This window comes from Carlito syrichta, unplaced genomic scaffold, assembly GCF_000164805.1.
Source record: "Carlito syrichta isolate Samal-C Ts95f unplaced genomic scaffold, Tarsius_syrichta-2.0.1 Scaffold309730, whole genome shotgun sequence".
Lineage (NCBI taxonomy): Eukaryota > Metazoa > Chordata > Mammalia > Primates > Tarsiidae > Carlito > Carlito syrichta.
In genome coordinates, this window is record NW_007253826.1 from 873,853 (window position 1) to 885,257 (window position 11,405).

General features: G+C 42.0%; 1 pseudogene; it reads left to right on the forward strand.

Moving 5' to 3' along the window:
- Positions 1-2,074: 2,074 nt before the first annotated feature.
- Positions 2,075-2,460, forward strand: LOC103270122 (annotated as a pseudogene).
- Positions 2,461-11,405: the final 8,945 nt, after the last annotated feature.

The following is an 11,405-nucleotide window of genomic DNA, read 5'->3' on the forward strand; positions in this document are numbered from 1 at the left end:
TCCCAGTTCCTCTTACTTCTCTGGGGGCCCTTTTGCAGACATTTTTTCCTGGCTCCTCTCTCCTCTTCTACTAAACCTTTAAATATCAGAGTTTTTCAGGGATCTGTCTTAGGACAGCTTCTCTTTTCACTCAATACCTTTCTTTAAGTAATCTAAACTCTGCCAGTGTCTTCAGTTACTACCAACATGCTCACGTTCCTCAAATCTATACCTTGTTGGAGTTCCAGATTGATAAAGCTAACTGCTAACCTGACATCTTCAAAGTGATATCTCCAAGGTACCTTCAACTCAGCATGTTCAAAAGTAAACTCATCATTTTTCCACTCAATCCTTTTCTTCCAGAAATCTGAGCCATCTTTGACATTTTCCTCTTTCATATTTCCCCATATTTAAGTTAATCATAAAGACTTGTTAATTCTATCTCTAAACTCTTTCTCAAATTTTTTTCACTTTTTTTCTGTCTCTACTGTTACTTTTCTGCTCCAAGTCACTATCATTTTCTTTTCTTTTTTTCTTTATTTCATCTTAAAGATGTGGGGTACAAATCAGGATTAGGTACATAAGTGGTCTATGTATAGGTGAAGTTGGGGCCTCCTACCGGTCCTCACTTCCCCTGCTTTAGGATCAGGGATGTTATTTCCCTCACCTCTCCCCTGGCAGTGTGCTGCAACTGCGGATCCCTTTCTTGTAGTATTGTGATAAATGTTTAGGACCCACTTATGAGTGAGAACTTCAATTCCTTCATCTCACCTATTACCTACCATGTGCCATGATCTATAAGTGCTGGACTAAAGAGCTTCGAAAGAGCATCTTGCTTGGATCACATAAACAATAGCCTTCCTGCAATTATTCTGTCCCCCGTTGTGACAGTTAATTTTAAACATAAATTTGACTGGGTTAAGGGATACTCAGATAGCTGGCAAAGCATTATTTCTGGGTGTGTCTGAGACTGAGTAAAGAAGCTCAACCTCAGCAATGTGGGCTGGCATTATCCAATCTATTGAGGACCCAGATGGAACACAAAGGTGGAGGCAGGGCAAATTTGCTTTCTCTCTCTTCTTGTGCAGGGACATTTATCTTCTCTCTCCCTCAAGACTTCAGAGTTCTAGGTTCTTGAGACTTCTGATTCCAGGACTTAGACCATAGGCCCTCCCAGTTCTCAGGTCTTTCAGATCCAGAAAAACTACACCACCAGCGTTCCAGGTTCTCCAATTTGCAGAGGGCATACTGGCCTTCTATAATTGCATGAACAAATTCCCATAATAAATTTCCTCTTATATATCTCTATATATCCTATTGTTTCTGTTTCTCCAGAGAACTTAATATACTTTACCTGGCCAATTTATTTTCCACATTGAGGACAGATCCTGTGTGTGTGTGTGTGTGTGTGTGTGTGTGTGTGTGTGTGTGTGTGTGTGTTTAAATGCAAATCTGATTTCATCACCATTTGATGTAAGGATTAAACTAGATTAGGTATGTAAAGGATTTAATAAGTGTCTGGCACATAATAAATAGTCACTAAATGCTAATTAGTGGTGATATATTAAATAATTCTGCAAATGATTTTGGAATACCTAGCCAGTCATTTGGAAAAAAAATAAAATTTTATCCCTACCTCACTCCTTAGACACACAGAAAAAAAAATGAAACCATGAAAACACATTCCAGCCGGGCTCAGTGGCTCAGCCTGTAATCCCAGCATTTTGGGAGGCCAAGGCAAGTGGATTACCTGAGCCCGCGGGTTCGAGAACCACCTGGGCAACTTGGCAAGCCCTCGTCTCTACAATAAGTCAAAAATGAGCCGGGCGTGGAAGTGCATGCCTGTGGTTCCAGCTACTTGGAAGGCTGAGGCAGAAGGATCGCTGGAGCCCAGCAGGCGAGGCTGCGGTGGCCGGGAGCGGCCACTGCACTCCAGTCTAAGCGACCGAGTGAGACCCCAACTCAAAAAAAAAAAAAAAAGGAAAGAAAAGAAAATACATTCCAAGGGTCAGAGAAACATTAAACTAATAAGCACCTTCCCTTCTCTTCCTCAGCATTGCCTTATGGAGGTGGCAGCAATCTCCCATTCGGCATCATGGCTGCCCTCAGACCCCTGGGGAAGCCCAAGATCATCAATAAGAGGGCCAAGAAGCTCATGTGGCACCAGTCAGACCGATATGTCAGTATTAAGCATAACTGGCGGAAACCCAGAGGTATTGACAACAGGGTACATGGAAGATTCAAGGACTTGATGCCCAACATCGGTTATGGGTGCAACAAGAAAACAAAACACATGCTACCTAGAGGCTTCAGGAAGTTCCTGATCCACAATGTCAAGGGGCTGGAAGTGTTGCTGATATGCAAAAAAGATTGCTCACAATGTTTTCTCCAAGAACTGCTAAAGCCATCATGGAAAGAACAGCCCAACAGGCCATCAGAGTCACCAATTCTGTCAGGCTGCGCAGTCAAGAAAATGAATAGACAGTTCATGTGCACGTTTTATTTGTGCCTAAACAAAATCATAAAACTGTCCCAAACCCCCAAATAAACTAATAAGCAAATAAGATATTTTGACTAGTGACAAATACTTTGAAGACATATAAAGACCTTCTCAGAGATGCTGTAATTGAGTAACTAGAACCTGGGTATCCTTAGAAAGCATAGCAGAGAAAGTCCTGAGGAGGTGACATATGAATTGGGGGTTGTTTTTCCCTAAGAGCTATAGTTTGAGGGTGGACTAAGATAGTCTATTTACATATCTGTAGCTCGAGCACTCTAGGCTGGGTGACAGAGTGAGACTTCAACTCAAAAAAAAAAAGAAAAGAAATTCTTGGCAGGGCGTGGTGGCTCATGTCTATAATGTCAACACTTTGGGAGGCTGAGGTGGGAGGATCGTTGCGGCCAGGAGTTTGAGGTCAGCCTGGTCAATATAGAAAAACCTGTTGCTACAAAAAAAAAAAAAAAAAATTAGCTGGGTGTGGTGGTGCATGCTTGTAGCTCCAGCTACTCTGGAAGTGGAAATGAGAAGATTGCTTGAGCCTAGATGTTCAAGACTGCAGTGAGCTCTAATCGTGCCACTGCATTCCAGTCTTGGTGACAGAGCAAGACCCCACTCCCCAAAAAATCTTGCTTTAGTCATAGCAAATTGGAGAAAAAGTCAATTTTCTAAAAAGTTTGAAAGAAGATCGAAAAATATAGAAGACACATAAAGATGATATAGCCAAAGGAAAATTGGCATCCTTAAAAAGCACAACAAACATTTTTGAAAGGTATTTTAATATATAACAGAAGAAAAACTTCCTAATATGAAGAATTGTGGAGAACTGAATCTATATATAGTGTAGATATACTGTGTTCCAAGAAAAATAATAATGAACAATTGAAACCAAGATATATCCTAATGAAGCTGTTCAACTCTAAGGATAAAGAAGAAATTTTTCAATCATCCAGGGAGGAAAAACAGATCACTCCAAAGAAGAAAGAGGCCAGGCACAGTGGCTCATGCCTACAATCCCAGCACTTTGGGAGGCAGAGGCAAGAGGATTGCCTGAGCCCATGGGCTCGGGACCAATCTGGGCAACTTGGTGAGACCTCATCTCCACAATAAGTCAGAAAATTAGCCGGGCATGGTGGCGCTGCCTGTAAGTTCCAGCTACTTGGAAGGCTTAGATGGAAGGATCGCCTGAGCCCAGAAGGTCGAGCCTGCGGTGGCTGTGAATGTGCCACTGCCCTCCAGCCTGAGCAACAGAGTGAGTCTCTAACTCAAAAAAAAAAAGAAAAAGAAGGAAGAATCAGGCGAGTCCTCAGACTTCACAGCAGCATTCAATGGCTGTAGTTTTGAGGGAAACAGAGAAAGCCCAAGAATCTTATGTCTGGTCAAGCTATCACTTATGTATACAAGCCAAAGACAGACATTCACAAACAAGCAAGAATTTAAAGAATAATTTAGAACACATGATTCCTTTCTAGGGGAAAAATACTGAATTAAGTTGAACCAAGAGATGAATGAAGATACGGGGTAGCCGGGCTCGGTGGCTCAGCCTGAAATCCCGCGCCTTTGGGAGGCTGAGGTGAGTGGATTGCCTGAGCCCGCGGGTTCGAGACCCACCTGGGCAACTTGGCGAGACCTCATCTCTACAATAAATCAAAAATCAGCCGGGCGTGGTAGTGCGCGCCTGTAGTTCCGGCTACTCGGAAGGCTGAGGTGGAAGAATCGCCGGAGCCCAGCGGGTCGAGGCTGCGGTGGCCGGGAGCGGCTACTGCACTCCAGTCTGGGCGACAGAGTGAGACTCCAACTCAAAAAAAAAAAAAAAGATATGGGGTAAAGGAACTAAAGCAACACTCAATATCAGACAAACAGCGGACAATAATGTCAAGGTTCTGAAAGGAAGAAAATAAAACACGTGAGTTTTATTCTTAGTCAAGTTGTCCTTCCCATATAATGACTGAGCTACAGTTTGATAAATACTTCCAAATGATCCTCCCAAAGAAGCCATACAAACTTACATCCCATTAACAGTATTTGAGAGTGTCTGTTTCCCCACACTCTCATCAATTTAAAGACACTATCAATTTTTCAGTTAAATAGCAGTGACATACTCCTCTGTTATGGACTGAATGTTTATGTTTATCTCTAAATTCATATGTTGAAATTCAAACCACCAATGCAATGGATTAGGAGATAGGGCCTTTGGGAGGTAATTAGGTCACTTACAAGCGACCCTAGAGAGCCCATGTGCCCTCTTTTTACCAAGTGAGGATACAAGAAGTCTGTAACCCAGAAGAGTCAGCTGTCTGCAATTCCCAGTCTCCAGAACTGTGAGAAATAAATTTCTGTTGTTGTAAGCCACCCAGTCTATGGTACTTTGTTATAGCAGCCCAGACTAAGACACCCTCTCATATGTCTTTTAAAAATTATATCAGTCTTTTGAAGGAGGGTATCACTGCTAATTTAATTTCATTTCCTTAGTTAAAAGTGAACTTGGAGTATTTAAAAAATGTTTATTAGACACCTTAACATTGGACATATTTTCTGTGACCTTCCTAATTCATATTCTTTCCCATTTTTCTTTTGGGTTGTCTTTTCCTTATTCATTATTAGGTTCTCTTCTTATATCATAGCTATTAATCCTTTATTTATTATGTACAAGGGGAACCCAAACAACCTGGAATTTATTTATAAAAAATTATGCTTTTATTCTTACATGTTTAAACTTCAGTCACCTTCAAAGTACTCTTCATTTGATGTAATACACCTATTGACATGCTTTTTCCACTGCTCAAAACAGTGTTGAATTTGTTAATGTTTTTGTTTATGTTTTTTTTTTGAGTTGGAGTCTTACTCTGTCACCCAGACTGGAGTGCAGTGGCTCCCGGACACCGCAGCCTCGACCTGCTGGGCTCCTGCGATCCTTCCACCTCAGCCTTCCAAGTAGCTGGAACTACAGGCGCGCGCTACCACGCCCAGCTAATTTTTGATTTATTGTAGAGATGAGGTCTCGCCAAGTTGCCCAGGCGGGTCTCGAACTGCGGGCTCAGGCAATCCACTCACCTCAACCTCCCAAAGGCGCTGGATTACAGGCTGAGCCACCGAGCCTAGCTTGAACTTGTCAATGTTGATGCCTTTTAGTGCTTCTGCTGTTTTTTGTTTCACCTCTCCACATCAGCAAAACATTCCCTTTGAGGGCTTTTTTTTTTTAATCTGGAGAAACAAAAAAAAAAAGTTGCTTGGGGCAAGATTGGGTGAATAAGGAGGGAGGGGCACAGTGGTTATGCCGGGTTTTTTTGGTCAAAAACTGCTGAACACTCATTGCAGTGTGGGCAGGTGCACTCATAAATCATCTATCATGAAGTTGGCAGATGTGTTGAAAGAATCTAAAAAAAAAAAAAAATTCACTGAAGCTGAACGCAGCCTCTCAGTTGGGTTCAGTGGATGCTGATGGGTTCCTAGAACACTTACAGGGGGAAGCCTGTACTACAAGGGGCCTGCCCTCCAAAATATCATTTCTGGGTTTTCTTTGGGTCTCCCCTCATAAGTTACAAATATGTGAACTCAGTGTATCATGTCTTTCAGATTTGTTTATAGCATAACACATTTTTTATTATTGTATAGTTTTAAATTTAAAAATTTTCCTTACAGTTTCTGAATTTTATGTCCTATTTAAAGGGAACATTTCCACCACAAGATTTTGAAAATAATCTCCTATATTTCCTCTTGGTCCATAATTTCATGTTCTTCACTAAGATCTTTACTTAATTATCAGATTTATATAAATTTAAGATTATGAAACTTAGATTATCAGAATCACAAAAAATAAATTAAAAAATGTAAGCCAGAACACCAGCTGATTAAGTCACAATGGAGACATAACTTTCCATTGACCAGAATGCTTGAAACCTTATCAGAGGCACCTCATCTCAATCTTTAGGTACCAGGAAAGTAGAATTAGTAAACTAGGACCTGATGATGTTCTCAGAACTAGTAATAAAAAGAGGAGGACATCAAAAATGAGAAGCATCTTGGGTATCTTAATTAGAGAAGTATAACCTGCATGGAGTAGGACCTCTCGTCAGCCAGAAGACACAAACAGCCATTAGACGAATGACTGAAATCCTCAGGCTCTCCTATTTCCTATATCTTTCTCCCATGGACAGTGTTGAATGTATCCAGTTAAAGTTTTTTCCTCTATTCCAAGTTGTATTGCAGACCACATTGAAACTCTCTTTCCTTAGATGTGTTAATACCACTGATTAGTAGTCAAGTAGTCATTCCCAAGGGCTAGAAGACATCAGATTCCTTTCATCACCTGTTGATTAAGTTAAATTCTCTCAAGGGCAACTTTATTTATAAGTTCTAAGTACTAACCACAACAGTTTCATCTGGGAAGAGAAGACTAACTTGAAGAAAAATTGCTGAACAATGCAAGACAGGATATGACAGATGAAGAGTTGATAGTACAGGAGAGTTATTGAAAGTTTTTAAGCATGGAAATTAATGATGAAAGGGATGAGGAAGACTGTTTTGACAGTCACATGATGGTAGAAGTTGGAGCCAGGAAACAGTTGGGACAAGGCAGACAGGGAGACTAGGCAAGAGGCTTTTACAATAGTCTAGACAAGGCCAACTCCAAATTCTAACCCTCAGGTTCTATAACAAATTTATCTGGCATGGAGGTGTGCAATGAATGTTTGGTAAATGGTCAATTTTAATCAGCATGGCAATTTTCAAGTGAATTTTGGTATTTTCAAGTACTTAAAAAATTTTTGTGCCCCCAAATTTATTAATTCTATTAGTTTGGCTTAGCAATCTCTGTCTTTGTAATAATATAACCATTTATTGACATCTCACAATGTGGCAGACATTTATGAATTTTTATATAATTCTTACAACAACTCTATAATGATCTGCAGACAAGTAAAGCAAGGTTAAGAGAAGTTTAAGGAAATAAAAGTTTTCATAGATAGAAAATGACACCCCACACACTAAATAACATCACAAATGAAGAGAAATGAAGTTTTATCTTATCACTTTGCTCAAAAACAATCATCATTTTCATTTTATGATGAAAAAACCTGAGTCACAGATAAACTAAAATAGTGGTCCTCAACTTTTTGATTATGCATAGCTAAAAGTAAAAAAGGCATATATTTTCCCAATATACACATATTTATTTATAAACTATCACCATCAACTAATATCTTAAGATAAAACATATACTTAGGGCAGAATTTATTATATGCAGGTAAATTCATATTTCAAATATTCTTCTTAATTTCAAAAAGTCTTTGCTGACTTCTTGTCAGATCTGGTTATTTTATATTTTATAATTTATAGCTGATTGCCTGACTAAGAGCTCCTACTAGGAGCAGAAGTGATGGCTTGTGTTTGCATTTTTTGTATTATTTTCAAGTCATGTTTTCTTTGCAGAAATCTTTTAAAGTCACCTGTTCATTCTATGAAGGTGTTTAGTTAAAACTAGTTAATATAACCAGGAAATCACATAACTGGGCACATGGTAACTACAATATGTATAAGCACCACTGCAACCCCTATGTTGTTGAGGTTCCCATATCCCCTCTACAAGCATGCATGGTTTGCCCTACACAACAGGTGACCAAATGACTTATCAAGTGAGGGTGCCTGTCTCGATGTATATGTTAAATATCAGTAAGATCCATTTTTTACATTAAAAATACATATAAGCCAGGATCGGTGGCTCAGCCTGTAATCCCGCGCCTTTGGGAGGCTGAGGTGAGTGGATTGCCTGAGCCCGCGGGTTCAAGACCCGCCTGGGCAGCGAGACCTCATCTCTACAATAAACCAAAAAATCAGCCGGGTGTGGTAGCACGTGCCTGTAATTCCTGCTACTCGGAAGGCTGAGGCTGAGGCGGAAGGATTGCCAGAGCCCAGTAGGCGAGGCTGCGGTGGCCGGGAGCGGCCACTGCACTCCAGTCTGGGCGACCGAGTGAGACTCCAACTCAATATATATATATACATACATATAAATGATACTTTGAGTATTTTCTTCCTTACCTAAGAAATCATCTTTGAAGACTCCTAGACTAGAGGATTTTCTCAAGTGACAAGATCAGAAGTTTTCTAATGCTTTTACCTTTATTTTATTTTTTTTTAAGAGACAGGGTCTTGCTCTGTTGCCCAGGCTAGAGTGCAGTGGTACAATCATAGCTCATTGCAGCCTTGAACTCCTGGACTCAAGCAATCCACCCATCTCGACCTCTAAAGTAACTGAGACTACAGGCATGCACCACCATGCCTAACTAATTAAAAAAAAAAAAAAAAAAAGCACTGTAGAGACAGAGTCTTGCCCAGGCTGGTCTTAAAACTCCTGGCCTGAAGCAATTCTCTCACCTGGGGCCTCCCAAACTGCTGGGATTACAGGCATGAGCCAGTGCATCTGGCAGTTATTCACATTTTATGGATGAAGAAACTGAGTCACAGAGAAGCTAACATCCTTGCCTGAAGTCACCCCACTCATCAATGATGAAGCTGGCATTTGAATCCAAACAATCCAGCTCTTGAGTTCTGTTCTTAAATACTATATTATGCAGTACAATAAACTTTATATAGAAAATTGGTATTTTGTCAACTTCCATAAAGTTTGACTAGAAGTGTGTTAGGAAACTTTTGATCTATATCATACAAGCTATACAAATGCAGCTTCGAGGTAGGTCTCCCCAGCTGCCTTCCAGTCAAATTGCTGCTGCCCCAAAGCCCTCCTAGAACTACTGCTGCAAATGTCCTTCATTTTGCTCCTCCTTGTGGCCCTTGGTATCCTCCTGGACACCTTCATTGGTGGTCTTGTCTGCTCTCAATGGTATTCCTTTCCACTCTTTAAGGGAACACCTGCAGTGCGCGCTAGCTGAATGTTTACTCCTCTTTCTGGAAGGAAGATGAAAGCAAGCAAGGGGAGCTGGGAACACAGACATCCATCAACTGGGCTTTTGATCTTGCTGCCTGGGAAGCAGATTTCACACCCAAGCCAATTGCAACAAGTTTTGCTAGTGAGATCTCCTATGATATCCCATCAAGTCTGGGACTGAACCTGCACAGTGGAGAGTCTCCTCAATGCCATACTCCTCAAAGGACCAGGGCTTGCTGTGGTGTGGGTATACTGAACATTCTGCAAATAATTTGGCAGGACATGTAATCAATTCCTGTGGGGTTTGAGTAACATCTGGCCCCAAACCCGGAGCTCCTACTACATGTAGAGCACTCCATCATGTGTCCATACATGTAGCCACTGACAGGACAATTAAAGAAAGACTTGCTGGGTACAAGGCAACCCCACATAGGGCTGCTGCCCTTGAGTCCTTTAATTCGGTTGCAGGATTAGGTAGATAACCTGGGCACAAGTGAAAACGCTGTCGGGCGGCTCTCTGAGGTAAAAGAGATTTGGTGAACAGATGAATGGACTGCCAGGAGGAGATGGCAGGTGGCAGCTGGAGAAGAAAAGCAGTCAGTAAAGGCAAGAGGGGCAGGGAACCAGCTGTGGCAGAGGCCAGACAGCTGGCTGGCCAGAAGAAACCCTTTAGGATGTCGTTCAGGGCCTGAAATGCACCCTCAGCAGGGTAAGTTATTGCAACGCCCTTGCAAATATAAAGTGCTGTACAAACACTAAATCTAGAATGGCTAATAATTTTGTTATGTTAAAGCATTCGTGTCAGGTAATTAATGTACTCATTGTGATCATTTAATTTTATGGCAGGTAGTGTAGGGCTGGACAGAAATAGGGCTCTTTGGCCCAGTCCTCTCGTTTCTCATTAGATAAGCCAGCAACACAGCTTCCCTGGCCTGCTGCACTAAGGTCTTGCTGGAAGGAACTGCTGTGGGGAGCTCAGCACCTGGACCTGGGACCTCCACACACAGGGATTTTGTTTTCCTTGGCCCCTGGTGCCTAGTGGCCCTAGTGCCCCCTGGTGGTGCCTGAGGCATCATTTCCTCAAAGGAAATTCATAGCTATATTAGTGGGGAAAGAGAAACTTGATCTCCTGAATAAAAACTTCTCCCTTGACAAGTGTGCCTGAAAACCACCAGGTGCTGTGCACAATCAAGCAGGAGTTGGCATGGCTGTGTGGTTCTTCTTGTGCAGGCAGGCAGGGTAGAAGGCTTTGTCACAGCCAGAGCACCTGGAGGGAACTGAGAGGCATGTCCACATTGCTCCAGAAAGCCCTGTAGGGAAGCTGTTTAGGCTACTGCCCACAGTGCAGGCCACTGCTGTGCTCTGTTGGAAAGGGGACCTCTCCTTGCTCCTTGCCCAGTCTACTGAGAGCTCGGTTTGTAGCAAAGACTCCATCTTCCCTCTGCTGTCTCTATTCCTTCCCCCGTCCATCACCCCACTGTCTCAACACACCCCAGGCCAAGGCAGGCGCTCTCATTTCCTTAACAAACCTTCTCATTACCTCCACCATTGGGAGCCCTTCCTGGATAAATAGGTCCCAAAGAAGAGCCTCCCCTTCCATCTGCTTTCAGTTCCAACCTGTTTGCCAGCTTGAAGAGGGACTCAAGAGGATATAAGGCTAAGTTTTGACTGTGCCCTGAAGGAGCTCTCAACCTCATACATGTCTATATTCACATAAGTGCACAGACATCTGTCTCTGGCTCAACTTTCTTAGTGATTCTTGTGTGCCTAGAAGTGGTGACCAGTCGGCTTCTCCATGCTGGGTATATTAAGATTGACTTTTGGGTAGAAACTGAATTATAACTTAAAGAATCCTTTGCTCAATGTGCATGCTTTCTCCCTTTTTCTCTTCATCCTTCCCTTCCTCCCTCCTTCCCTCTCTTTCTGTCTCTCTCTCTACCTCCCTCCTTCCTTTCACTCCCCTCATACTCTGCCTGGACAACAACTCACTTCAGGAGACTGAGGGTATAGCAGTCTGCTTTCCCAGAACAATATATATATATACAT